The sequence below is a fragment of the Pongo abelii genome, chromosome 7 (assembly GCF_028885655.2).
Source record: "Pongo abelii isolate AG06213 chromosome 7, NHGRI_mPonAbe1-v2.0_pri, whole genome shotgun sequence".
NCBI lineage: Eukaryota > Metazoa > Chordata > Mammalia > Primates > Hominidae > Pongo > Pongo abelii.
Window position 1 is genome coordinate 108,585,115 of NC_071992.2, and position 27,923 is coordinate 108,613,037.

At 35.4% G+C, this 27,923-nt stretch overlaps 1 long non-coding RNA gene across 1 annotated transcript in view; it reads right to left on the reverse strand.

The window, feature by feature from the left end:
- Positions 1–256: 256 nt before the first annotated feature.
- Positions 257–27,923, reverse strand: part of LOC129047475 (uncharacterized) — a 74,916-nt gene continuing 47,249 nt past the window's right edge. Inside the window, exons 2-3 of the long non-coding RNA XR_008509185.2 lie at positions 5,690–5,809; positions 257–3,414 (exon numbers count right to left, since the gene is read on the reverse strand). This is a non-coding gene — a long non-coding RNA (uncharacterized LOC129047475). The remainder of the gene's footprint in view (positions 3,415–5,689; positions 5,810–27,923) is intronic.

Sequence of the window (27,923 nt, forward strand, 5' to 3'; positions counted from 1 at the left end):
CACAGGTATGTTAGCATCTCTGGTCCATATCCACTAAGTTTGAATAGCATATTCCAGCCATCGTGACAATCCAAAAGTCTCACACATTTCCCATTTTTCCCTAGAGGATGGTGAATACTGGTCCTTGCCCCATCCACCATCACTAACACACTCACTGTGACTCTATTTTAACTAATGTTTGGATATGGTAGAGAACTGAAAGACTGTTGGTCCATTAATAGCCATGGAGAACTCATGAGAAAGAGCTTTTTTGTTGGAAAAGATTATGTTTCATTTGGGAAATATTGAATTTGAGATATCAGTGGGATAGCAAGATATCTCATTTATATGTAGTAGTAAGGAGGTAAGAGAGAAAACAAACAGCAACAGAAGTTCAATAATTCATCATTTCAACCTTGAGAAACAGAAGTTGTTTTTTGTTCAGATATTCAGATATTTTATTAAAGAAAAAAGGATGCTTTGACCTTGCTGGAATCTGTCTGCCTGACCCACTTTAATTGAAACTTACCTCAGAATTTTGTTCTGAACTTCCAAGGAAGCAAAAGAAAATGAAAATGATCGAATTTTGGGTACCTACATGAATCAGATGCTTGCCAGGCATTTTACATATATATTTCACATGGTCACTGTGTCTCATGGAGGTTGAGTATCTTGTTCAGGATAACACAGTTAAGTAGCAGAGAAAGAAGATGAAAACTCAGTTCCACCCGGCTCCAAAACTTGGATTCTTTTCCTGTTACAATGTGACAATTAACTAACTTCAATTTCAACAATCCATGCTGACATGCAAATTGGCATTATATATTCATGTGTTACTTCAAGTCCTTCTGCTGCAACAGTGCTTAAGGCACAGTGACTGTGGTGGGAATTCCAGACCCCACGCTAGGCAGGTTGAGTTGCAAACCATTCTGTTTGAATGACGAAGAATGAATTCCATCAGGGAATACTTAATCCAGTTTGACCAAGGGAGGTATTATTTAAAGTTGTTTATTTCATTTATAACTCCTTCACAATAATGGAAATAGGTACCTTCTAAATGTGCTAATGGATATCTCAGATCCAGAAATATTTCTTGAGGTTATGGGAAGCCTTTTTCCCTAAGTTTACTCTTAAGCACAACACCCACTTGTATTTCCCTTTATATTGCTGGGTACAGCTTTATTCTATCTGCTTTCTCCTTGACTACCCATGTTGTTAATATGGTTCCTGCATCCACACGTGATGCTTTGGAGGTGGCAAGGGCTCCTCGACTTTTGCAACTATTGCCTTATAGCCTTAATTATATCTGGCAAATGTTTCGAGATCACCCCTATTCACCAGCAAGGTCAAAACACTTCCTTTTATTTAATAAAACATCTGAATATTGCTGTTTGGTACTGAATTGTTTCTCTTTGGCTTCCTCTCTTAGTTCCCCACCCCCTTTTCTTTAATCATGGCATCACGCAAACCATACAAGGCTAGGTTTTGAAACTCTTGGTTCTAAGGTTGTCTCTGGTGCTGTCCTGGAGGAGTGAGTGAACTTGCTTTCTTTATCTGTAAAATTAGACATCCTCATTTATTGTTTTTTCCTTTTAATTTAGTCCTGTTACCAACTATAAGATGTCCTGTCAAGCCACAGGCTATAATCTCTGTATTGTATTTCACTATGGATGAGGAGGAACACCTGATAAAAATAAACTAATATGAGTGACTTAAATCACCCCATATACTTCCACTGATGGTTAAAATTAAAATTTACTTTCAATGTTTATCTAATCATGCTTGGGTGCATATTTAATATAAACAACAAATTACATATTTCAGTGGGTTTATGAACACATAGGGGTTGCAAGTCAGCCAGATTGAGTTCAATGGGTCCATAATTTCACTTCTGTTTTGTATAATGGTTTACTGAGAAGGGTAAATTAAAAATTTCTCTCCTATTGGGCAAGCTCCAGGAAGAAACATCTGTTTTCAGGGTGTGGGGGGCCTCAGGTGTCTTGTATAGTACCTATTATATAATGCAGTAAATCATTCAGTGAACACTTGTTTCTTAAAGAATATGATTTGGACCTAAGAGCATTGAAGTGGTCCAGTTTAGGGGGTAGAAGAAAAATAACTGCTTTTGTCACATGGAGTAGTCCAAATGAAGATAATGAACATAAAAGAAGGAAAATAAAAATGTAAGTGCTTTGAGAAGTTATAATACAATATATAATTATATCTTACTTGTTAACTAGAATGGGTGCAGTCAAGCCCTAGGAAATTCAGTAAGGATATGGCTGACCATTTCCAAACAGCCCTACTTTCCTAAAAGTGAGCAGAATTCTAAATGAGATCAAAAGCAGTGATATTTCTATCCTTAGAGAGCCATAGCTGAAAATGACTTTTAACTGAAAGGAGCTCAACATAGCTGCTCTTGCTAATTCTATCAGGTAAAAGTTTTTTGAGCTTGCATATACTAGCAACATACTTTATATTTGTATACTTCTAATCATCTCCATTTTTACTTATATCAAAAATGATGCATGTTAATGTCTCATTGCAAGTGAGTTGTAACTTCTCATGGACTGTTAATGCAAAATTAATCTAATTAAAATATATCTCTAATGAGCATAGCAGTGTTTTTTCAATAATTAATTTCTGATGGTCTTTATGTATGACTCAGGAAAAAAATCAATATTCTGTTTCAGATATGCATTTTTCTAAGAAAAATGTAGCCTAGCAAATAATTTTAAATGTGTAAGATAAGAAGTTTACTCTGGATGTTGACCCCTTAGAGTTGTGATATTAAGACAGCAGTAAATTCTCAACAAAGAGATGTCATATTATTAATGTCACTGATAAATTATTTTCTGTGTATCTATGCCCAATATGCATCCCAAATATTAGCCCCTGGTTGTCAACAAGGCAGTCAATATGTTGAGTTGCCTTGTCCTTTACAATTTAAGGGTAAATTTTTCTCAATATCCCTGTCCTAATATCTCTAGGGATTCAGTGTCTGGGGATTGGTCAGTCTGCCATTTTGCCTAGACACTGATGTTCTGCATGTCTCCTAAATCTTGAATTTTCTGCATGTCTCACAGCTTTCAGCTATTCTGGTCTCGCCCCTGTGTAACCCAGTTATAAAACAAAATCCCTTTCTTCGATTACTTTAACATACCAAAGAGAGAGAAAGAGAGAGAGAGACAGAAAGAGAGTCATGAATTTGTATTTTAAGGAAACTTGAAGGGTTTCATCTAAATGTTACATTTCAAGCATTCTCTTAGTGAATATTAGACATTCCCCCTGCCATGCTCCTCAGTGGGAATGTCCCACTAGCCAACTCTTCTTCTGCATTCTCCACAGCTGCACTTTCTGGAGCATCCCCAGATCCATCCCTGGAGTCCAGCTTCTCTCCATTTCTAGGCTCCTTCCCTTCTTCCTCTTGGCTTCCTCCAGAAATGAAAAAATATATATTATGCAGAGCAACGCAGCTCTTTTTGTAAACTCTTACCGCATCCTAGCAATGTTCTGAGGGATATCACAGCAGAACCAATATAAATCCATATGTTATTTTGAGAAACAAAATAAAATTATCTTTTCTAAGATCATTCTGATGCCATATCTGAACGAACAGGCTTTTCTCCCCAGACTAGATGTGTATTTCCCAAGGTTATACAAACATATACATGAAATATACACATATATATATTTCACTTTTATTCAACCCTCTAGCATTTCACTCTTGTATGGTTAATTCCTGCTAAAAATGTAAATGTTCAGATTTCCCTAAGCTTTATTTAAATTACTAAGTTGATGATACTAGCACTTCCTTCTACTATCAGTCTATTTTTTCTTTGCATTTAATGATTGAGCATTCTGCTGCCACTTCTCTTTACCGTCTTGTCCTTCCTTAATCCTCTCAACTTGGCTTCCATTGCTACCACTCTGCTGAAGGGATTCACCAATGTTCTACTTCTAAGCAAATCTTTTCTTCTTTTCTTTATGGAAGCACTTTTCTTCTTGAAACTCTCCTCCACTGGAGTTTCTTCAGCATCTGGCACTGGTAGTTACTCCCTACTTGATTTCAAGTTCTTGTTTTTCATCATTCCACATATTTTTCCCACTTCCTGAAATTTCATTCTATAAAATGTTTTGTACTTTTATTCTTACTCCTAAAGAACTCATCAGTTTGTTATGCTCCAACTACTACCACTAGTCAAGCAATTCCTAAATCTACACTCCAGCCTTGATTGCTTAACATCTTTTCAATCTTATATTTCAACTCCCTATTGATGCTACTTAACGTGTGAAGCAATGAAATCATTATTTTCTTGTACAAATGTTTATTGTGTATTGTACTTATTTCTTTATTGCCCCTATTCTTGCCTGATAAATTTATTTTGATACCTTTATTTTTTCAAATTCATGAAGTCTTATAGGCTAGTTCTTTAACTACCTACCATATCACTTAAGTTGAATTTTTCTTTGTCTCCATTTCTACAGCAACCACTCTAGATCACACCAAATTATTACACATTTTAGTTTCTATATGCTCTCATTTGTAGCACAATTTCTCATACTAATCAGCATTCAGAAACTGCTAATTAAATGTTTCTTTATATACACTTACCTCTCCTCCAATACAATCAACATACATTCACCAGTGTATGTTTTCTCAGATGCAAGTTAAATCAAATCAGCTCATATGATTGTATTAAATTTACATTGCCATTTTAGTGTACTCTCAACACTTGAGTTCCTTTGTGGATGGCTCTTTCCCTTCAGTAGAACTGGCCTCAACAGTTCTTACATATGCTGCTACCTACTACCTCCAGTCATGGTACATTCCCTGGAATGATGGTTCCTTCTGTGTCCCTCACTCAGGATGACTGTTTTACCAAAGCTATTCTCAACATTTACTCATTCTAAACATCCTAGTCTGAACATGTATAATCCAAGATGACCACGTTTTAGGTTTATCTTTTCTCTGAGCATGATTATAACATTCCAAATATTATCTCTATGAAGAAGAACCCTTCTAAATTGCAAACTCCATGGGCAAGTAGTGTGTTTTCTCCATACATCTTAAACCTTATGATATTAACTGTAGTGATGTGCACCCAACAGATGTTAATTGGTAGAGGAGCTATAGAATTAGGCAACAATAAATTCCATATAATGAGTCATTAAGAAAATCCCACAGTCTTTCCCCCTACAATCTGCTTCCCCACCCCCACATACTCCCTTTAATAAAAAAGCTCAATTATTAATGTAAAATAAATGAACAGAGCTAGGAAAGAAGAAATACTAAAAATCTGTCTTCATTCTGAAGCCCACCCAAGCTGAGCAATGGAGAGGTGACACTCTGCCTCAGCCAGCATATCTTCAATTTCTCCCCACTCCAGCTCCCATTATCTCTCCACTTCCACAGCTGCATACTGCTATTGTCAGTGGTAAAGATGAGACATCTCTAATTAGAGGGCAGGGTAAATTGCTTTTATCTACTTTTAACATGCTTTTACATGGCACCTGGTACACAAGCATCAGCTAGGCAGCCATAATTTGAAAAGCAAATGAATGCTCAGAGAAATACGATACATTTTTAAAAGAAAATTAAATATATAGAGTAGCAAAATCAACATGCTGGAGACTGCAGAGTTTAACGCTGTCAGAGTCTTGTGCACTTATGTATTATAGGAAATTAAAATAAGCTGAGTCCACGTACCCTGTAGAGTCTGGTGGTCCTGTCTTTCTTTTTCTATTGGGAACAAATGGTGAGATTTAATGTCTAGAAAAATTATCAGTGCAAGAAACAGACTGGTGGTAACCCCTTGACCATCTCCATCTAGAAGAGTAGATTTTTAGGTGAAAGAAAAAAATTAGTAGAATTCTTTCTCTGACTTACATACATCTAACCATCTTTATAATGAATAAATATATTATGTACGAGTTTTTGTTTCTGGTTTTGGATTTAATTTTTATTTCTTTAGTAGTCCAGAGCATTTTCAAAAATGAAGCAATTTATCAAGTGTTTGAAAAATAAAACAAAGAGAAATCAACCACAGTTAGATCCATATTGTGTTGGACAGCATTATCATTCAATAAAAATATCTGACATTTACTGTGGCTTGGAATACAGATTCCACAGTTAGGAGAGCCTCGGGCTCATACGCAAACTCCACAGGCTCCTCTACCTCTGATCATTATCAGCAAAAATGTATTAATTGTCTTCCTACAACAGTGTCTGTCACAGGAGGACACATGGCCTTCACTCTGTGCCATGATCACAGCTCTTCCTCATGCATAGGTTCTCTTACTTCTGTAGGAACTATGGTATTATTGCTCTCCAAACTTTGTTTGCTTACTTTCCTGGAGATTGCCTGCCTACTGGCTGTAACTTTCCGGCTGTAAGAACTGGAAGCTCTAAATAATAACAGGGCTACACTGTTTATTTATTGCTGCTTTGGAACAGAAAGCCAACTGAAGTCCTTTAGTGTAGTGGGTAAGAAGGACTTTCAGCTAAGAAAAGCTGGCACTGTAAACACAGTGGTTCTGGCAGGGGAAGTGCCTGATTAGGGATCTCTAGTTTCCTCAATTCCCATATGCAGGCATCTATATGCATTTAGAGCTTGTGAATTTTTTCTATTTTCGATATACCATGAATGAGAGGGTATAATTTAAAGGGCTAAAGCAAGAGGCATATTTTAGAAGTATCTCTAATTTAAATATTTGAGCCATATGCAAGATTAGAACATGTGCTTCACTGCATTAAACACTACTTAGAATGTACTGATTCCTATTTTAGTCTTTGTAGTAGTCATTAGCATGGTTGGTGAAATAGTTCTCTGCCTTCCTTGTACATGATAGGGTTGTACTTTCTGGCCCTCTTCTGCTTAGGTGTGTCCATGTGACTATTTCTGATGAATGATTCATAAGTAGAAATGATGTTCAATGGCTAATGGGAAAACTTCCAGATCCTTCTACCCACCCTACCCTCTAGCCAATCAATAATGTTCAAAACTGGGGGTGATCCATCAGCTTAGATCCTGAAGTGAAATCAAGGAAGAACCTAGGACTCAGTGAATTACCCAGAACTGACATATGTTGGTCATGTAGCAGGAGCAAGAAATAAAGTTTGTTTTGAGGTTTTTGTGCTTTTTGTTATTGCAGCATACTCTAGCACATCTTGATTACTACACTACTGTTATTCATTCCAGTCTTAGCGTAGATGTCCATATTTCTCTTTTTAGCTACCACACTTTGATCACAGTACTTAACCATTTAAATGGCACTTACATTGTCTCTCCCATTTATTAGTTTACAATTTTTTTGAGAACACAGATGTCTCACTCATCTTTACATTTTCAATTTTTAGTACATTGTCCCTATATCATAGACACTCAATACTGTTGAATTGAATGGACTTTAATTTGTGCAATGTCAACATTTCAGCTCTGTGCTCACATGGCGGGTGAGCTACAGTGACAATTAATCTTAAGTAACATTATTTGGATATGTGCCTCTCTTAAAGTTAAACAAGGGAAAAATAATAAAGTTAGTCTGATGTGGTAGAGAAATATATGAAATTTAGGAGGTTTGAGTTAGACTTCTGATTCTGGCTGTATGATATTTAATAATTTATTTTGGCAAATATTTATTAGTTGTCCACTTACCATATGCCAGTGTTCCCGGCCCTGATAATAGTAAGAGTTTTCGTGGAATTAACAGGGTAATGGCAAGTCACATAATGAGTTAATTTTTATCCTCTTTAATAAATTAAAGACAATAACATATACTTATGTTTGTTATGTTGTTTGAAGGAAATAATATATGTATATGACTTTTGTAAATTTCAAAGCATTTCAAAAATGTGAACCTAAGATATTTTTATTTTAAAATTTTTGAGTAATACATTTTACCAGTAATTATCTGCATGGATGCTTAATAGTTCAATATTCTAGATATTACAATAGATGACTCATTTCTTATGACAAGTTGGGATCCATAAAGAAAAAAACTTTCAAACTATTCAGCAATCATTATGAAATTTTAGATCAGTGTTTTAGCTTGAAGGAGGGTGTGTATGCTAAAAAAAAAAAAAAAACAAAAAAAAAACAGCAATAAATCCACTTTTCATTTGGCAGAATGCAAGTTCTAATTTCTAATTTCAGTAAAGACAATTGTTTCCTAGAAAATAACACTGATTTACTTGTACATCTAATACAGAGCAATAATTGGGAGTGGCTAATATATAGGAAGAACGAAGACAATGATTGTGCCTACCAGGTGATAAAAACAGGATATTGCAACCCCTGTTCATAAAATGATTTATCTAAATGTTTTTGATCCATTCAAAGAAGAAATACTTTACGATTTTTTAATATATAGAAAAAGTATATAGGATATATATATATTTAAAAATAAACATGTGCTAAATGAGCCAGAGTCAAGTAATGTGTGTATATACCTACCCAAAAACTACCTGAAATTTTATGCATAGAAGATTTAAACCCTAAATGATGATCTTTTTCATAATATCTCAGTTGTAGTGTTGAAAAAAATCAGAGATGGCACAAACAAATGGAAAAACATTCCATGCTCATGGACAGAAAAAAATCAATATGTTAAAATGGCCACACTACCCAAAGCAATTTACAGATTCAATGCTTTTCCTATCAAATTGCTAATGACATTTTTCACTGAATTAGAAAACAACTATTCTAAAATTCATATGAAACCACTAAAAGGGCTCAAATCACCAAAGCAATTCTAAGCAAAAAGAACAAAGCTGGAGTCATCACACTGTCTGACTTCAGATTATACCACAAGGCTACAGTAACCAAAATGGCATGGTACTGGTACAAAAACAAACACATAGACCAAATGGACTAGGTTAGAGAACCCAGGAAAAAAGCTTCATATTTACAACCACCTGATCTTTGACAAAGTTGACAATAGCAAGAAATGGAGAAAGGACTCTCTATTTAATAAAATAGTTTTGGAATTACTGGTTAGCTGTATGCAGAAGATTGAACATGGACCTCCTCCTTTCACCATATACAAAAGCCAACTCAAAATGATTTAAAGACTTAAATGTATGACCTAAAACTATAAAAATCCTAGAAGTAAACCTAAGAAATACCATTCTAGACATAGACCTTGTCAAAGATTTCATGATGAAATATCCAAAAGCAACTGCAACAAAAACAAAATAGACAAATGGCATCTAATTAAAGAGCTTCTGCACAGTAAAATAAACTATCATCAACAGAATAAACAGACAACCCACAGAATGGGAGAAAATATTCACAAACTATGCATCTGACAAAGGTCTAGTGTTCAGAATCTATAAGGAACTTAGACAAATCAACAAGCAAAAAACCATCCCATTTAAAAAGGACAAAGGACATGAACAGACACTTCTCAAAAAAAGACGTACACATGGCCAACAAACAAGAAAAATGCTCAACACCGCTAACTCATTAGAGAAATGTAAATCAAAACCACTATGAGATACCATCTTACACCAGTTTGAATGGCTATTATAAACAAATCAAAACATAACTGATGTTGGCAAGGTTGTGAAGAAAAGAGAATGCTTATACACTTCCAGTGGGAATGTAAATTTGTTCAGCCACTGTCAAAATCAGCTTGAAGGCTTTTCAAAGAACTTAAAAAACAGGACTACCATTTGACCCAGCCATCCCATTACTGGACATGTACCCAAAGGAATATAAATCATTCTACCATAAAGATACATGCATGCATATGTTCATTGTAGCACTGTTCACAATAGCAAAATCATGAACTCAACCTAGATGTCCATCAACTGTGAACTGGATAAAGAAAATGTGATACATATATACCATGGAATACAATGTAGCCATTAAAAAATTAAATTAAAAAAATTAAAAACATTGATGCAGCTGGAGGTCATTATCCTAAGCCAACCACCTGAGGATCAGAAAACCAAATATTGCATGTTCTTACTTAAAAATGGGAGCTAAACATCGAATACACAAGGACACAAAAAGGGAAACAGCAAATACAGGGACCTACTTAAGGAGGGAGGCTAGGAGGAGAGTGAAGTTCAAAAAACTACCTATTGGGTACCATGCTCACTAATTAAGTAACAGAATCATTTGTACACCAAACTCCAGTGACATGCAATTTAACCATGTAACAAACTTGCCCATGTACCCCTGAACATAAAATAACAGTTGAAATAAAAAATAATAATAATTTCTTAGTGGCAGAAATGGGACTATCTCACAAACTAGAGTAAAATTTGTACACTTTTTGATATACAAGATACATCAATTTATTTATTGTTTTAAAAATATGTCATCAATAATGATCTTCCATTTGCATTCATTTATTTATTCATTCACTTATTCTTTAAAAGAAATATTGATTTGAGCACTGATTCTATTCTAGAGATTGTGCTGGTCCCTGTAAATATGAAGGTGGATTTCATTTAGTTTCTGCCTTCAAAGAGTTCATGATGTCTTCCAAATGCTTGCAAATACAAAGAAATGTATTAGGATGAACCACATGAAATTGCCTGATAAAATCCAAAAAACTGTAAGATGAAGGCATTGCTCTAAACAAGCCTAAAATCTATTTGGATACAAATGAAACAAGTAGGTAAGTATGTCTTCTCTATACTTTTTAAACCTTATTACAAGTAATATATTGACTACAACTGAATAAACCAGAAATATTTTCTGAGCTTATCTTATACATAGACCTAAAGAGCAAGATCAACCTGTGAATGAGTATAAAATGTCCTCTGAAGGGAATAGATGTCTCACCCATGTAAATTCAAATGAGAATTTTGGAAAAAATGGCCTTATATTGAGATTTTAAAACATCTTTGCTCTCTCTGGGAGAGGGAGTCAGCAGTACAGCTTAGCTTAAACTTTATATAAAGAATAAACTGCTATTGTTCTGGTGGTGACACCAACATCATGAAGTGACTGCCCTTGGGCATGTGGAGGTTTGTCTGGGTCTAGCAAGGGAGCTAGGCAGGGCAGAGACCATCACAAGATTCCAGGGCAAGTGTGGGACAATTGTGTTTGTCTTCCATTTTATTCTCTCTTGATGTGTAGCAGCCTTATGGATGAAATGGATCTAATTCCTGCTTAGCTCTCACAGAGAGTCTTAACTGGCCTAAACTCTAAGAGTGGTCTTCTTTTGCCAAAATTATTGGTTCAGAAATGGGTTTGTGAGCTAGGCCTAAACCAATCAGTCATATTATTTTTCTAGTTGTATGGTCTGGTTCAGGGGAGGGCATTTCATTCAAATTGCTCTAATTATAGAGAAGCACAGGATTTCTGTTTGGCAGAGAAGGAGAAGATATCTGTTTATCCTTGGATGTGAACCAGGAAGTGCATGTCTCTGGAATCTGCTGGCAGATATCTTGTGATGAGAAGAGCCATTTTGAGAGTATGGAGAACATATAGAGAAGATTAGAGGCAAGAGAATGACAAAGAAATGGAACCAAAGACCAAAGACACTGTGAGCTCTGTATTTTCTTCCACCAAGCTCAAACGTTCATTAAAGTCTTGTAAAGGCAGTAGTATTATGGGTGAATTAGAGATAGACCTAATCAGGTCTGGGAGAGGATAATATCCTGACCCCCACAGCCACTGTCACCAGCAAAGTGTAACTATGTGCAACAGGAGCGTCACTAGCTACAGAGAGGGCTACCTGACAAGGCAGGTGGAATGGAAGAAGCAGAGGGACTGCACCCAGCAACAAGGACTGAAGCATAATAGAAAGTTCCAGAAATATCTGAATGACACTTAGAAAATAAAAAAAATAGGGTGACAAGGTTTGTGGGATGTTTGTCATCATAAATCGAGTTACTCAAGATACTATTACAGAGAACATACTTTTCAATCCATTCTCAGGTGTGCAATGATATGGAATCTGTGTATTTCCTGTAGTGCAGTCTAATCTGTGTCTTTTCTTCCTGGACAAAATCTTAATGTAGTCAACTCCAGATTTTCTTATTTTTTTTTAAGTCACTTAAGGATTCTTCCTTCTTTTCTAAACCTTTCCTCCCTAGGTGTTAGATCCTCTTTATGATATTTTTTAATTTGCAATACTTTGTGGTATTGCAATTTAAGATTATTTTATATTAAGCAACTGTTTTATACAGTATTACAGAGTAAGAAACAGAGAGATTGTGGTTTGGGGTACATTGAGATCCTTGGGTGTGACCATCCCTCCCATCTGGATTCTGGTGACTTGACTGCCTTTTGAAAGCCTCCACTCATTGGTACCCACATGGTCTCCTTAGTTATGGCACCGAGGCCCCAGAGACTACCTTTCAGCTTCCTTCCTGCTTTCTAAGCTTTTTTCTCTTCTCTGCTTCTCTGATATTCCTTCCTCTCCAAGCCCAGAGAGAATTAGCTTTTAGTTTTATTTCTGTCTTCTCTCTATGGAATAGGAAAGATAAAACTGATTATAAAAGAATTTTTCCCCAAATCCATGACTTACATAACAATATGGGCTTTGTGTCTTCAAAAGACAACAATAAACTTCATTTATTTTCCTTTGCATTTGGATGCACCTCACCTCTCTATAGTGCTAGAGTCCAAGGTCTGGTTTGACAGAGGGAGAGAAAGGAAGAGAGAGACAGAGAGAGAGAATATGTTGGGGTGGGGGTAAGCAAAAGGATTACAGGGATTAATAAACATCTTTGGTATATATTATACCACCACAATCTATGTAGTGGTGGTATAATATTTACACAACGCACAGCAATACTAAACTGTGTGGCACAGGGATAAATGGTCTAGAATGTCACAGAGAAGGAAGAATTTAGTGAGAGTCAGGAAATCAGGAAAGTTTTCCTACAAGACCTAGGAACTTAGAGAAATTACAATAGACAAATCTAAGGATGGGAAATTCTAAGTTAAACAGAGAACAACAGAAGCAAAAACAAAGATGAGGGAATAAATGTGCCCTTGGAAAAGTGAGAAAGGTCACAGAAGTCTCCTGGTGATATTTCATGGAGTATGGAGAAAATTAAGACAGTATATTCATGTTTGAGACGGATTCTCAAAGATTCTGAAAATGAGGCACATTGTTCTAGATTTGATGAGGCAGAAAATAAGAATGTATTTGAGAGTATCACAATATAACAAAAGATGTTTTTAAAGAATGGGTACTTGTTGTCTAGGGGCCATTCTCATCATAGACCTGTCCTTCCCTGACTACATCATTTTTAAAAAAATAATTAAGCAAGGGGTTAATTATTGGCAAGTGTGGACAAGTTACCCAAGCCTTTTTAACAGATGTAATTCTGTCCAATATCTGAACAGTAAAAAGCATGAACTTGATGCCAGTGTTTTGAAGCAATATTTTATCATTATAATTAGACTCTGACTCCCATTCTGTTGGTTCTCCAATGGCCAAAACTTATGTGTTCTTCAAAACCTTTCTGTGGCCGGCTCAGCCAATTTACATAATAGGGTACTACATGCAGCCAAACCTATACAACCATAAATGTCTGTCCTTCTGGAAGGCTGAGGTATTCATGTTCTTAATCGGTGGCTTTTAGACACAAAATCATTACTCACTAATTACTTTTGTTTTAAAAAGTAACACTAAATTTTTAAAGATATAAACTCATAAACCCAGTTATTTCTTGATCTGATTTCAATTTACATAAAATTTTATTGTATTTTAACAATTACTATTAAGAGGGCTCTTAAAACATGAGTTATTCATCTTATGTAAATGTTTTGAGCTGCCTTTATAAGTTTAGATTTTCATTTCTTTTGTATTTTACCTTTTCTGATTAAATAAAATTTGCTGAGTAATCAGATAACATTTGTAGGAAATACATGTTAAGTTTGTGGGTATGGTGAATCATAATTTATCTTAAATATTACAGTACTCTCTGATGCATCAAAGTCTCAACTTTCCACTAAAAACACAAGTTAATGAAATAAGTTTGATTTGGTTCATCATTTCTCCATTTAACTCTATTTTTTTTAGGGTTAAAAAAATCCTCTCAGGAAACTAATTACACAATTTCAAATAATTTGAGTTTTCCTTTCTAGACAAATTCTTAGAATTGCCTTCTCAGTCAGCTGGAGTTGCGCATCAACCAGAGATTATGGCCCGTGTAAAGCCAGAACTGCAGACATCTGGGGACATTGTCCACAAAACTGGGAGAGGCAGACAGAGCAACAAATGAAATGGTCTCTGCTTTTGTGTCCACAGTAAAGTTACAGTTCACCAAATTCTTCATTTCACTTAAGGAAGTTGGTAAATCATTTTAAAATTTTAGCTAACTTCCTTCATATTGCAGTTTAACTTTTAAAAATTTCCTTGAGTCTTTTAAGATATTAAGTGACATCTGATTGGTTTTAGCATTTTCCTTTTCCTTTTCTGGCTCCATATCATAGTTTTGAGGATCATTTTAGCATTCAAATGACAATAACAAATGGTGAATGTTGTCTAAGCAAAGTATAAGAGAAAAATTTGCCCTCATTTATAATCCTCTAATATACCTGTAAGTCCATGATACATACATTATGCTCTGTTGAAATTCAATGGATCTTGAGGTTACTATAGTGAATCAAACACAGTTCTGGACATTAAGGATTGAAGTCAAATAAAGGAAATAGACAAGCAAAGAAAAACTTGCAAAGCCAAGTGTAACTGCTGGCTCTAAACCTACTGGGAAAGGAGACTGAATCTTCTCTTGGAATTATCAACAAATTGCCTACAGAGGAAACACTTTAGATTGCTGCATTAACTCCTCACATCATTTTAATGTTTTCCACTAGGGTAATGCTGAACAGAAGTCCCCAGAGGGCAGTCCTGGGATAGAAGCATCATCTCCATCGCCTGTGAACTTGTTAGAAATACCAACTTACCACTTTAGATCTACTGAGACAGAACTCTAGAAGGAGGCCCTGCAATCTGGGTTTTATAAGTCCTCCAGGCGATTCTGATGCCCGTTAAGTTTAAGAACCACTGTATTAGAATAACACCAAGCTAGGTAAGGTTGATCTCAACTTACGTGCATGTTAAAAAAATGATTATGTTCCAAAGTAAGGTTATACGTGGGATGTAAACACTGAAGATTTAGCTACAAACTTATGTAAATGACTACTGATTGCTCAATAAAGACCACAAATTCTGGTTTTGGATACTGAAACGCAGTATGCACTCTCTCAAATGATCGCTGATCAAATATTGCATTTAAGCATCCTTAGTGATTCTGAACCTGGATGACCTGTTGCAGGACTATCAGCAAAAAGATAAAAAACTATTGAACAAAGACCTTTGAATTATGCTCTTTAGAGCAAGTTTAGTTCCTAAAAGTACAGAGTGAACAGTAAAGCAGAAAAGCTACTAGTTTACTAGACCTTTTTCTATTGAAGAAACAATAAATAGAGTTAAGAACAGCAGGTTTTCCACAAGACAGTAATTCTTTCAGTGTAAAATCACTGTGGGCTAATCCTGCATTAAATCACTAAGATGTGCTGCATGAATGAAAGCATCAAAGGAACTCAAAGGACACATACAAAAAAAATATGAAATTATGAACTCAACCCCTTCTGATATATTTAACAGATTCCAAGTCCGTCACAATCAAGATCTTTAATACAGAACGCTCCCTTTTTCCTCATTCACCCTCAGTGAATCAAGGCACAATAGTTCTAAGACTTAGCATAAGAAGTCAGGTTAGATGAAACAAATAGCTTCCCTCCCACTCTCCCAGTCCCAGATCTAAGATGGTTACTTAAAGTCCCAATTATTTGCCCAAATAATTATCAAGCCTTATAAATAAGGCAGGAATTTGGCAGTCAGCTAGTACCTCTTAAGTCTAGATTTATTCAGTGTGGTGAAAAAACTATTCAGAAATTTAGAGAGAAAATTATAAGAATCCTACTTTGGCATAATGGATTAACCAAAATACAATTTTCAAAGATCATTTATGATTAGTAATAATCCTAAAAGAGTGAGTTTGGCTTTTAAGGCTAATTCTCCTCCTTACCAAAACATCTTGAGGTTTATGGATTAAGACAATGTGATTCTGATCACAATTAAAAAGTATCTTTATTTGAAACCTCCAAATATCCACTTATACATCAATCACCTGTGTGATTGATTAGATTTCCCAGTCAAATAAATAGGCAGGCAAGGCTCTAATGTAAAAATAGGCTGCCAGTTGACATATTACCGAATACCTTGGAAATACAATAAATAAATAAATAAAATGGGCCATGGTGGAAAGACAGAGGTACTGCTGTGCAAATTGAGGACAAGACCATCTCTGGGTTCAGTATCAACAATGACAAATGGAAGAAAGTCATTTTCACTCTGTTCCTATCAGCAATTTTACTATGGCACTGATTAGATGGGATTATTTTAAGGTGTGAAAAAATGTGAGGTGTTTAATAATATTTACTAAAGTTTAGAATCTGGCATGTGTTTTGTGTTTCATTGGGAAATGGGGGGCAACTTGCTTGATTTAGTGAGCAGACATCAGGTTGTCTTTTATTTACAGGCTAGGTCAGGAGGATAAGAAAAGATTAAGTATTGTTTCAACCTTGAAAGCAGAAAGTAGAAGACATTATAAACCTTGCTTATAAACCTTAATTAGACTGCAGCCGAAACTGTTTTCGAAGCTGTAGTTCATAGACAAACATAAGAGTTCAGAGGAGATCTTTATCAGCAAACAGGAATCTCACTTCTATATTGTGAATTCATCTTCATACATTCCATCTTCCCAAAAATGTAGTAGATAAATGTAACACATATTAACATCCAACACAAGGCATCCACAATAGATTATAATATGCACCATAGAAACCAAAGAAGTTAGTCTATAACAATATACAGTATATTTATTTAAGGTATAGTGCCCAGTACATGGGAATGAAATAGCTCCACAATGAACGGTACATAATGAAACTTGCTGTTACTCCTATAGTGATATTTTAATAAACAACTTAAGGGGTAGACATGCAAACTAAAATATTTTACATGAAAAAGTTCTTAAATTACATCTTATTCAAACCTATTTGGAGCTAGATGAAAAATATGCCAGAGTTATTCAAATACCTCTCTCATATGGAATTATTTCCCAGAGAAAATCACCACTCCCAAAGTACTACACTCCTTTGCCAGTCAATCCTCTTTCTGGAATGTCAAGGCTATTTTAAATTTTGCCGCACCCTAAATAATGGATCTCTGTAGCTTGCACCAGCTAATTCCCAGTGCAGCCGGAGCTCCCAGCTCTTCACATCCATAAGCTGAAAATTAACAGCAATTTTTCATTATGACACTGGGACTCCAACTGTGAGCATAAGTGTTTCAGAAAAAATAGAGCATGATATGATTTCCGTACATCTATATATTTTTTGAGGTTGCAGGAAAGCACAGCATTTTTCAGACCCACTTATGTAAATACAATGATACTCTAATAGAGGGGGAATTATCATTATATTTCATTTTAAATGTTTAAAAAAGAAAAACCTCGTGGCACAAATTTGAACTAGCACATTGTTTTCTTGATTTACTGGGTTTGAAGAGATACTGAATGAATAGCCCTCTCTCACGCAATATTTCATGTACTTTCTATAGGTCTGTGAAATTTCTATAATGCAGCAAAATAAGCCTTGCCTCAGGTTTAATGTCTTCTGTTTATTAGCAGAATACTGTGCACCTGCTCAAGACACCTGCACATTTTAACTGAGCATTTTAAACTAAATCCAATCAACTCTGCATTAGCACACTGACTCACCATCTAGTACATTAAGGATTTAGGGTTCAGTTCATAAATTGCTTAGCAAGATGGATGTCTCCTCTCCCCTGTCTCTCTTGTTGCTCCTCCAGTCCCACCACCCCATGTGGAGGATTATCTATCACAGTAGAACAGTAGCTTTATCCTGACTGTCAAGTGGCATTAGTAGGTTATTTAACTCTTAGGAGGCAAATCCATAAGACTCATGGTCTGTTGTTCATGAGACAAACAGGAATTTTATTTGTGATTATAAATAGGCATATTTTCAAAAGGAAATGTCCATCAATCATGAGAACATGAACCTTGTGCATGACAATTTTTCTTTTTACTTGTAACAGCAGCTGCCAGTCTGTTTCCCATAGGTGGCAGGAAAAAACTGGAAGCCCTCTCTTTTTTTTCCTTCTAGGTTTGGCTTTATTGTTCTTGTATACTTCCTCAAACTATGTGCATTTATTTTTCAAGTAAAACATAACAAATTGATAAAATATTTTATTTCTTATATTTAAATATATTCTCTCACTTCTTTCCCTACATCTGTGACCACTCATCCTTGGTTTCATTAACTAGCTTCTGCTTTTCAGCCTACCTCTTGCGTTTATCCATTCAGCAACTTGTTTCTGAGTTCTTAGTATCTTTACAGCACCCTCATAGGTGCTGGTAAACAGCATTTAAAAAACAGAAAATGTTTCTTGCTCTCATATAACTTACATCTTCATAGTAGGAAAGGATGGAAGCAGACAATAAATGAGTGAATAAACAGATAAATAAAAACAAAGATGTGACTCATCCTAAGGGTAAGTGATATGAAATAAACAAACAGGGTAACAAGATAGGAAGAAAGAGTCAAGCGAATATCCCTGTTTCTTTTTAAAATTCAGTTCAATTAATTTGTATTTTATTTTACACACTAACTCTGAGCCAGTCCTTGTTTGATAATGGGACTACAAAGGTGGGTAAGTTTCACTTATACCTTAGCAGAACTCACATTCCATCAGAAAGAGAAAGACCTAAACAATCACAACAGACTGGCAAGTACTATAATAAACTTTCTATGATCAATAGGATAGGGAAATATTCTGATGTTACCCAAGGGTGTGAAGAAGACTTTTGCAAGCAAAGGATAACAGAGTGGACTGCTGAAGAAACAATAAAAATTAATTCCAATGGTTACAAAGTTAAAGAGCATTGCTGGTAGACATGCAAAAGCATAGAAGTTTAGGCAATTATGTACATTTAGAGACACATATTTATTATTAATAAGGAGCATGAATGTTTGTGTGCTAGGTTTAAGTGTTTGGACTTCATCCAGAGGGCAGTAAGAAACTATTGAAACATTCTTTAGAAAGTAGAGATAAGATCGGGTTTGGGCTTTAGAGATATCCTTTGAACAATGTGAATGTAGACATCATTCCAGGGGTTGGTTAGGGGGCTGGTAAAGACAGAGAAACCAGGTAGGAAATGCTATAGTAAGTGCAAGCAAGATTGACAAGGGCCTGAACTAATATATTGGAGGCACTCAATAATACATAGATATGAGTGTGTGTGTGTGTGTATGTAAGTGTGTGTGCATGCATAAACAGTAATGAATGAGTGCCTGAATTAAAGGAGGGCCAGATAGGAGATTGGGGAATGAAAAGGCTTATTGATTTAACATTGGCTTGTTCTACTGAAATATAATGTGAATCAGAGCATTAAGCAGAAAAATTGATGGGTGGAATGTGCTTATGTCCCAATCAAGGTGTTCTAGGGCAGTTGTTCTCAACTCAGGGTGTTTTGCCACCCAAGAAACATTTGCACATGCATGGAAACATTTTTGTTTTTCACAACCTGAGGGAGGTACTGCTGGCATCTAGTGGGTAGAGATGCTGCTGAACATCCTACAATGCGCAGGACCGCAGCTGCAACAAAGAATAATCCAGACCACACAGGAGTGGCAAAGTTGAGAAACCATGCTCTCGAAGAATGATCTCAGTAGCAGTAGGTGTGAGTAAGCCTACTTAGTACAAATCCTCAGGAGCAGAAACCACTGTGTTGTGGATAATGTCTAGGAGATGAAGCCCAGCTCAATGATTTGCAAAGGCTTTCACTCCAGGTCCACAAGCTTTATCTGAGTCAGTCAAGTAAGCAGGCTGCTTTCTTCATCTTGCTCTTCTTTTCTACACCTTTAGAAAAAAATCACAGCTAAAGGATATATTTGTAGGATACATCTCCTCGTTGATATTTACTTCTTTGTAATAGGCATACATATTGCTGTTGGCCATGACGTAATGCAGGGATTTTCTAATCACTTTGGGAAAGAAAAGCAGCAACATATTACATTCTTGATAGATTAAGACACACAGGTTTCAAAACCTGTTTTAATAATATAGTGTAATCAATTACCAGTGTGAGAGAGGATCAATAGTGGAATTGGATTATCTGAGAAGCTTGGTCTCAATTAACGATAATAATAATGTCTAATATTTATTGAGTGCTTACTAGCCATAACCCTTCTATGAGTTTACATGTGTTCCCTTAGTCCTTAAAAATACCTATGAGGAGGGTAGTATAACTGTTTGCATTTTACAAATGAGAAAACCAAGACACAGGTGGCTCATAAACTTTTCAAATTCCACAACTAGCATGTTGGAGCCAGTACTCACACTCACATCTCTGACCACAGAGCCACACTGATACTCACTGCTTTGCTGTTTCCGGAATTACTTGCTCTAATTATTACAAAGTCACACTGTTTTCTAAGTGGACCAACAAAAGAAAAATCTAATCTTTCTTGGAGATGTAATAGTAACAGACACACAATGGTGTCAACATGTTTCCTTAAGGGGATCTGTCAAAGAACTCAAATATATTAAGTGGAGTTAAGGTGAAATGTTTGTCATTAGTCCCCAGATTATGAACACTTGTAGAGATTTTCAGTTGTTCTTAAATTCCTATGACAACTACTCCTTATTTCAACTGATTGGGAAAATTCTTGGTGATCAGAAAACTTGGAGTAAGAGAAAAGTGGAAATGGTTTCTTGAAAATTGAAAAGCAGCATTGTCCCCTTGTAAGTATTGTGAAGCGTCTGTGTTTTGTGTGGAAAACCTTTTTGAAAATAAAAATGCATCTAGTGATGAAGAAAAATCCACATATGACTTAAGTCTTGTTGGAACCAAACACAGCTTTCGGTAAGTAAATTTTGTATTGATCTATCTATGTAAGTAAATACAGAAGCAAAGTAGATAATACATTTATAAATTAGGTCCCCAAAGTACAAAACACTTGCAGCATTAATCTTGAAAATCATTTTTTTTTAATTTCCAGTAAAGTGGTATGATTGTAATGGAATCTTGTCTCTTGTTTTTCTTTTTTAGGTTATTCTTCAATGGATTATTTCAAAAAAAGGAAGAAAAAATTAAGTGAACTCATAGCAACCTTTAAAAATGCATCCCCCCAAGAGACACAAAAAATTAATTTTCAAGAGAATATGAGCAATTTTAAAGTAATTTATAAAAATTTCAAGCACCTAGCATAGAGTCTTGCACTTAATAGACATTTGTTGAATATTAAAGTTTTTGGAAAGTCTTCCCAAAGGTTTAAAGGAATAGACAGCTAGTGTCTAATTTGGCACACACAAAATACATATAAGAAAGGTGAAGGAGAACTCAAGAAATTTGTGTTATTTGATGAATTTCCCTAAACATTAAATGGCAGATTTGAGGCCAGTGTCTATATGAGCAATTTGCACACATATGTTATGACTTGAGGGTTGCACTTGGTAATGACATTTCAAATATCACTTCATAAATTATAGTCACCCACATTATGTCGCTTAGACCTCTAATGTTCTTATGAAGACATTAAGAGTATCTCTATTTCACAGACTCTGAAAGATTCAATATCCAACCTAATGCCCAAATGGCATTTGAACCTTGCTCCTGAGACAATTAAGCCAGTGTGTTTTGTTACCTAATAGTTTTTATACATCCCTTCAATCCTTTCTCATACTGGAATCTGTTTCACACTCTTATTTTTTCAAATGAGAAAACAGTCATTTTCGCCTTCATTTAGGCATTCTCCCACTCAAGTGTGGGAAGAAACCCAGAGTTTCATGAACACAAAGTGATTGAAATAACTTTCCAAAGTCTCCTCTCACCCTTTCCAAATTATTCTATGAGTGGTCCTTCTGGTTTTAACTATAATGAACACCAGACTTTCAGATTTCGTATGATATCGTCCAGAGATAGCTATCTGTTATCAGTTTCAGAGCTTGTGGGTTTTCTTTAATCTCTTTCACTGGAGTGGAGGGTTGAGGCATCATTTGCTCTGTGCATCCTGGCTCTACTCCAAAGGCTTCCATTTTGGAGCAGGACCTCTGTACCAGTGCCAGGTCCAGTTGCTCAGCTCTGGCATTGTTACACTCAGCAGCATTTTATTTCAGTGAGTGAGGCCAGTCACTTTCTTAGCTAACTGGAAAAGAGCTTGCTGGTTTGGAGGACTGAATGGGTGCTGGTATAAAATTATGGTGAATGCTTTTCTTCCCTTCCTGCACACAGAGCACATCATATACTCCCTCAGTACCCTATACCATAGGAAAGGGTGTCTGCACCTCTAAATGGAGGAAATTTTAATCCTTTAATAACTTTACCAGGACTAGGGAGCAATATCTTTTTTTCTTCTTTGGTTTATTCTACCTGAGAATAGGAAAAACAGACAAAATTGCCCACAAAATATATGTGCATAGTAAAAATTATGACAAGAATACTCTCCAAGATAAACAAGCCACAGTTCAATTTCCTCTGAGAATCCAGCACTTGCTGTCATACATTGGTAACTCTGGCTTCCTACTTTGAATGATTCATGAATCAATGGTTAAACTGTAACTGATTTAAGAAACTTAATGGCAAATTTCCACTACAGAAATTCAATGTGTTTGTTTAAAAATAAATTAAATTCCAAACCAAAGGATCCAGAAACTGTCCCATAGAGAAACCTTTTCTTTACCAAGCAGATGTTTAGATAACTTGTTTATTTTAAAGCCTGTCCTTCTTAGATTAAATTTGAATTCTCCTAGCTAGGGAACCTGCATTATTAACTGTCAGCTAAAAATAATACAGAATAAGAAAATCACATGGAACCAGTCAAGGCGAAACAGAAACACAAAAGATGGTAATTCTCTTCAATTTCTCTCTTTTGGGGTAATAGAATTTGAAACTAATAGTCACCATACGTGATAGGCACAATATGTTTTCTCCATTAAGTCTGATGATTTTATTTTTAGTAAACAAGTCTTCCTAGCTTTTCTAGTGCTTCCCCCCAAAGCAATAATTGGAATTACTCTATTTCATATAACAATGGGAAATGACTTAAGGAGGAATAGCTGTTCACTTTACTAAACCTGTGCTCAGATACTTCAGTTGTTAAATCAAGGAGATGAGCAGCTAGGGTCTTATGTTTAATGCCTGCTTATATGGTAGCTGAAATGCACATGCTATACTTCGTGCACTGTAAGATTAATTCATAGCTAACCTTGAAGAAATACTAAGGCGTTAGAAAATCTATGATTTTAGATTCCTTGATTTATGTATTATGAGCAAGTGGATTTTTTTTTTTTTATTACTGGTATAGAAGGCTAAAACAAACCTTAAAGACTAATCATACTGTGATAGATTTACACTATGGAATAGTTAAATTTCAAGAAGACAGATTCTACAAATTTATGTGATCCAAAGCCAAGTCTCATCTCTCTACTCTTGAGCTCTGCTTGTACCTATTTCTAACTCAGTATTGACAGGACGAGTCTACAAACACTTCAGGATCTTTGATTCACAGAAGTTAAATATATTATCATATTATTTAAAGTCAAATTAGAACCATAAGAACCAAATGAAGGCTTTTCTATCAGGCTATCTCTAACTAAATATTGAACACTTTAAAAATATTTAACTAGTATTAACACTTTGGATCTTCAGAAAAAATTTATTAGAGATATTATTAAAATTATCTGTAGGCTAGATTAAATGGAGCACTGTTATCTATTTCATAAAAGTATTTTAAAGACCTTTAAAATACAGGTTGGGAAGAGTAAAAAAAATACATTGGTAAGTTACTTTTTTATCTTTTTGATGTGAAAGAAATTGAGAAGTGGAAAGTAAGTACTTCATTTCAGTTTTATAAAGGAAAATCCTAGAAAATGTACTATAAAGAAAAAGTAAGGTTGTGTTTTCAATAACCCTCAGTAAACCTTTCAGACAATGTGAGGCTTGCCTCCTTTCTCCCAATTCATTTCAAGGACAGGTCAGCCGTACACCCCAGCCACATGATGTTGGCACTCATCTTCAACCACACAATGGACTTCTATGGCTTCTCACCTTTATGGATGCTAATCTCTCTCACTAAATACTGCACCCACCAAAGCCAACCCACCATACCCAACCCCAGGATCCATCTGGTTCAGTAGGAAAAGCACAAACCAGCTGTTATTTTCTACATGAAGGCTACTCCAACTGCCCTGGGCAGAAGTGTTTCCTGGATCCCCCTCTGAGCTACCAAGACAACTTGTTCTTAACAGCATGTACCTTTCTAATCCCATTGCCAAGCTATGACTTTTCAATGGCAATGGACCATGTTGAACTTAACTTTGTACCTCAATGACCTAGTGCAAATTCTTGGCACATATTTGATACTTAACAAATGCATAAAAGGTGAATGAATGAATGAATGAGAAAAACTCCAAGTACTTGGTTTTGCTTGAAGGTGTGTCCCAAGTTCTTTTGGCCTTTTAATTATTTGATCCATATGTGGGGAGTATAAACCATCTCAGAGGTTTCTGAAATGATATTAAATCTCAAAAATGTAAGATTTAAAGATTATTCAAGACTCAGAGTGAGAAAAATATGTGGCATAGCTGTTCATCCTTAGTGACCTGAAGAATGTTGTTTAGAATTTCTTGTTTATTGGTGGTAGGAATGCATGAGTACAGACTTTTGGAAAGCAGTTGGGTAAACTACGTATTTCATCCATCTGAAATACATAAACATTTTTATGAATAAAGTTTTCAATGTAGTGCTACTTTAAACTGAAAGTAAAATATATAAACAATTGTCCAGCAACAGAAAGATAATTAATTAATTCAACAGAATATCATGGAGTTTTTATAATTTATAGGAAAGTACCAATAAAATGGTATTATGGGAAAAGGAATATTTTGCATTCACGATCACCATTACTGTCTAAAAATGTGTATAGAAAAATACTGATTAAAACAATAAAAAAGGAAGACTTTTTTTTCACTTATCAAATCTCCCATGTTTTTTTCTTTGGAACAAATTTACATTCTTTCACTGTCAAACATAGATTTAAAAATTTATATGAAATAGTAAACTGTTTATATTATTAAACTGTTAATATTCAAAGTTTTTTTTAGGTAGAGTTTAAAATATTACAGTTGGAATAGACGTAATAAAACAGTGGTTTTCACACTTTTCTGAGGAAGTTCAGGAGTCTGAAAGTGTACCTGTTTGTTTGTATATAGTGAGTAATGTGCAATTCAATCAGAATAACTTTATTCTTATGTATTTTATTTACCGTGCTTCTATAAAATAGATTTTTTAAAATAAGAATTCTACCACTAAAGACAAGCTTGAGCAAAAACCCGTTTAAGATATAGAAGAAGAAATTGAGGCTTGGAAAAGCAAATTGACCCAGGGTTGTACATTGCTTTTTGTTTGTTTGTTTTTGAGACAGAGTCTCACTTAGTCACCCAAGCTGGAGTGCAGTGGTGTGATCTCGGCTCACTGCAACCTCCACCTCTTGGGTTCAAGTGATTCTAATGCCTCAGCCTCCTGAGTAGCTGGAATTACAGGCATACACCACCATGCCCGGCTAATTTTTTGTATTTTTAGTAGAGATAGGGTTTCACCATGTTGTCCAGGCTGGTCTCAAACTCCTGGCCTCCGGTGATCCACCCACCTCGGCCTTCCATTGTACACTGATCTTAATGGAAGTACTGTAGAAAGATTTTAGGACCCTTAATATTCCCAGTTCAACATTTTTTCTTTTACACCTAAAGATATGCTACTCCCTGAACTACTGCACCATCTGCCTCTATAAGTACGTACTGCTTTGTGCTAGGGAAAAATAATCACATCAATTTAACCTAGAGTTTTAAATGTCATGTCAGGACCTGTATTCTTATTTAATTCACCTAAACCCATTCAGTATTCAGAAAGTTTCCTTCGGAAAAGTAAATTCACCATTGAGTAAAGCCTAAAAAATTCTCCTCACCAAATTATCAAACCCTCTTATACAGTGAAATGTGTATTTACAACTTTCTACAAATTGAGAAAGGGAAGAGAAAATTGAGGTTGGTTATATAAAATATCACTTATATAATCGAACTGCAACACAGTGAAATATTTCTGATACCAAGCTTTTTTAAAAATTGACTTTACTGAGGTATCATTTACATTCAATGAAATGCCCCTATTTGAATGGCATAGTCAAATGAGCTTTGGTAAAAGTAGACACCTGTGTAACTTTGCCACAATATAGACAGAGAACATTTGCATTCCCCTAAAATTTTCCTCATGCCCCTTTCCAGTCAACCTCATCCCACCCCAGACCTAAGGCACCATAGATATCCTTTTTGTTACCATAGATTTGTTTTGCCTTTTTAATAATTAGCTATTATTGAGGCAGCTGCCATGTTGTCCCAAAGGCATCAGTTTAATACTATGTTATATAGATTGTACTATCATCATGAAAGCACAATTAGGCAATAGATGGCATTTGCTATTCAGTTATGAGCCACATAAAATGCTAGAAAGGTCTGAACACCAGTCTATCAGCCAGACAGTTACAGAACCGCCTGCAGGGAATGTGATCTCTGTCCTTAATATCAAAATGGGTTTGATCCAAACATAGGCTCCTGATCTTTTCCCTAACCAGGATTTTACATGAAGTCTCACATTAGAGAGGACATCTTTTCTCTCTTTTAGTATGAAATGTATTTTAAAAGGTGACCCTGAGAAAAAAATATGACCCTACTTAGAAAATAATAGTGGAGAGACTGTCCACATCATATCAGGAAAAGGAAATGAAAGATCAGATATGAAATGACTATGCTTCTCTCCCCACCTGTCATATTAAAATATTGCCAATTGGTACTCAAGATTTTCTCCTACTGCAGCAACTTAAAAATAATTTGGATATCAATTTTTTTGCTTACTGTTGTGTTGTGATTCTTTCCTCTGTTGTCACAAGTATGAATATCAGGTAATGGGCACCATTCATTTTTGTGCTTAGTAGTTTTCCTGGGGTGCCAGTGACAGGAGAAATGTATGCATTAAAACAAGCGTGATGAAAAGCAGCTCTTTTTATAATTTCAGCCCAGCTGCTGTATTGATGGATACAATCTCCACCACATGCTCCAGGTGGCTTCTAATGCCTGACTCCCTGCAGAAGCCTCTATTTGCACATCTTAAACCACTTATTGGATTTGAACAGGATTTTTCAGCCTGAGTGCAGTAACAGTGTTCACTTGTGTAATATTTGTAAATCCAGGCTTTACGTTTCACTCAAGAAACCATCGTCAGAAGACATCCAACAGTCCCTTTGTGCATCCCCGATTCTCTACTTTGGATTAGATTGTGTCCATTTTGTGTGACTAAAAAGTGTATTGATAAACATATTTTCATCGTGTTGGCATGCATAATAAAAAGCAATTCAATTAATGAGTCTTTTCCTTGAGTGGTGCTTTTCTTTGTCTCTCAGATTCATATAAAATTCATTTAAAGGCTTTGTATTCAAAGTTCAAAAAGGTTAACCTTTTTTTTCAGACTATGCACCTCAAAAGGTTCAGCTCAACTTGTCTTCTGTTGTTTAAATGTCTACTTACTACTGTATCAGTTGCTTTGAATTATTGTGCGTAAGACCTTTGTTCAATGCTAACAAAACTCTAGTATGACACCCTGTAGCCTGCACAATGCAAGCCTTTTATACTTAGGAATGAGAGTTGGTGATGACTAAAGCAAATGCCTTCTTTTGGTTTGAAATGTAACACAGTACAGCAATCTTCAGCAGATATTTTTCTCTACTCTTTGTATGCAGGTAATACAAATTTCAAGAGTTCCTAATATAGCGATATCTCTGCTCAAATACCTGAATTATGTAACATTTAAGAGACTTGATAATAGCTTA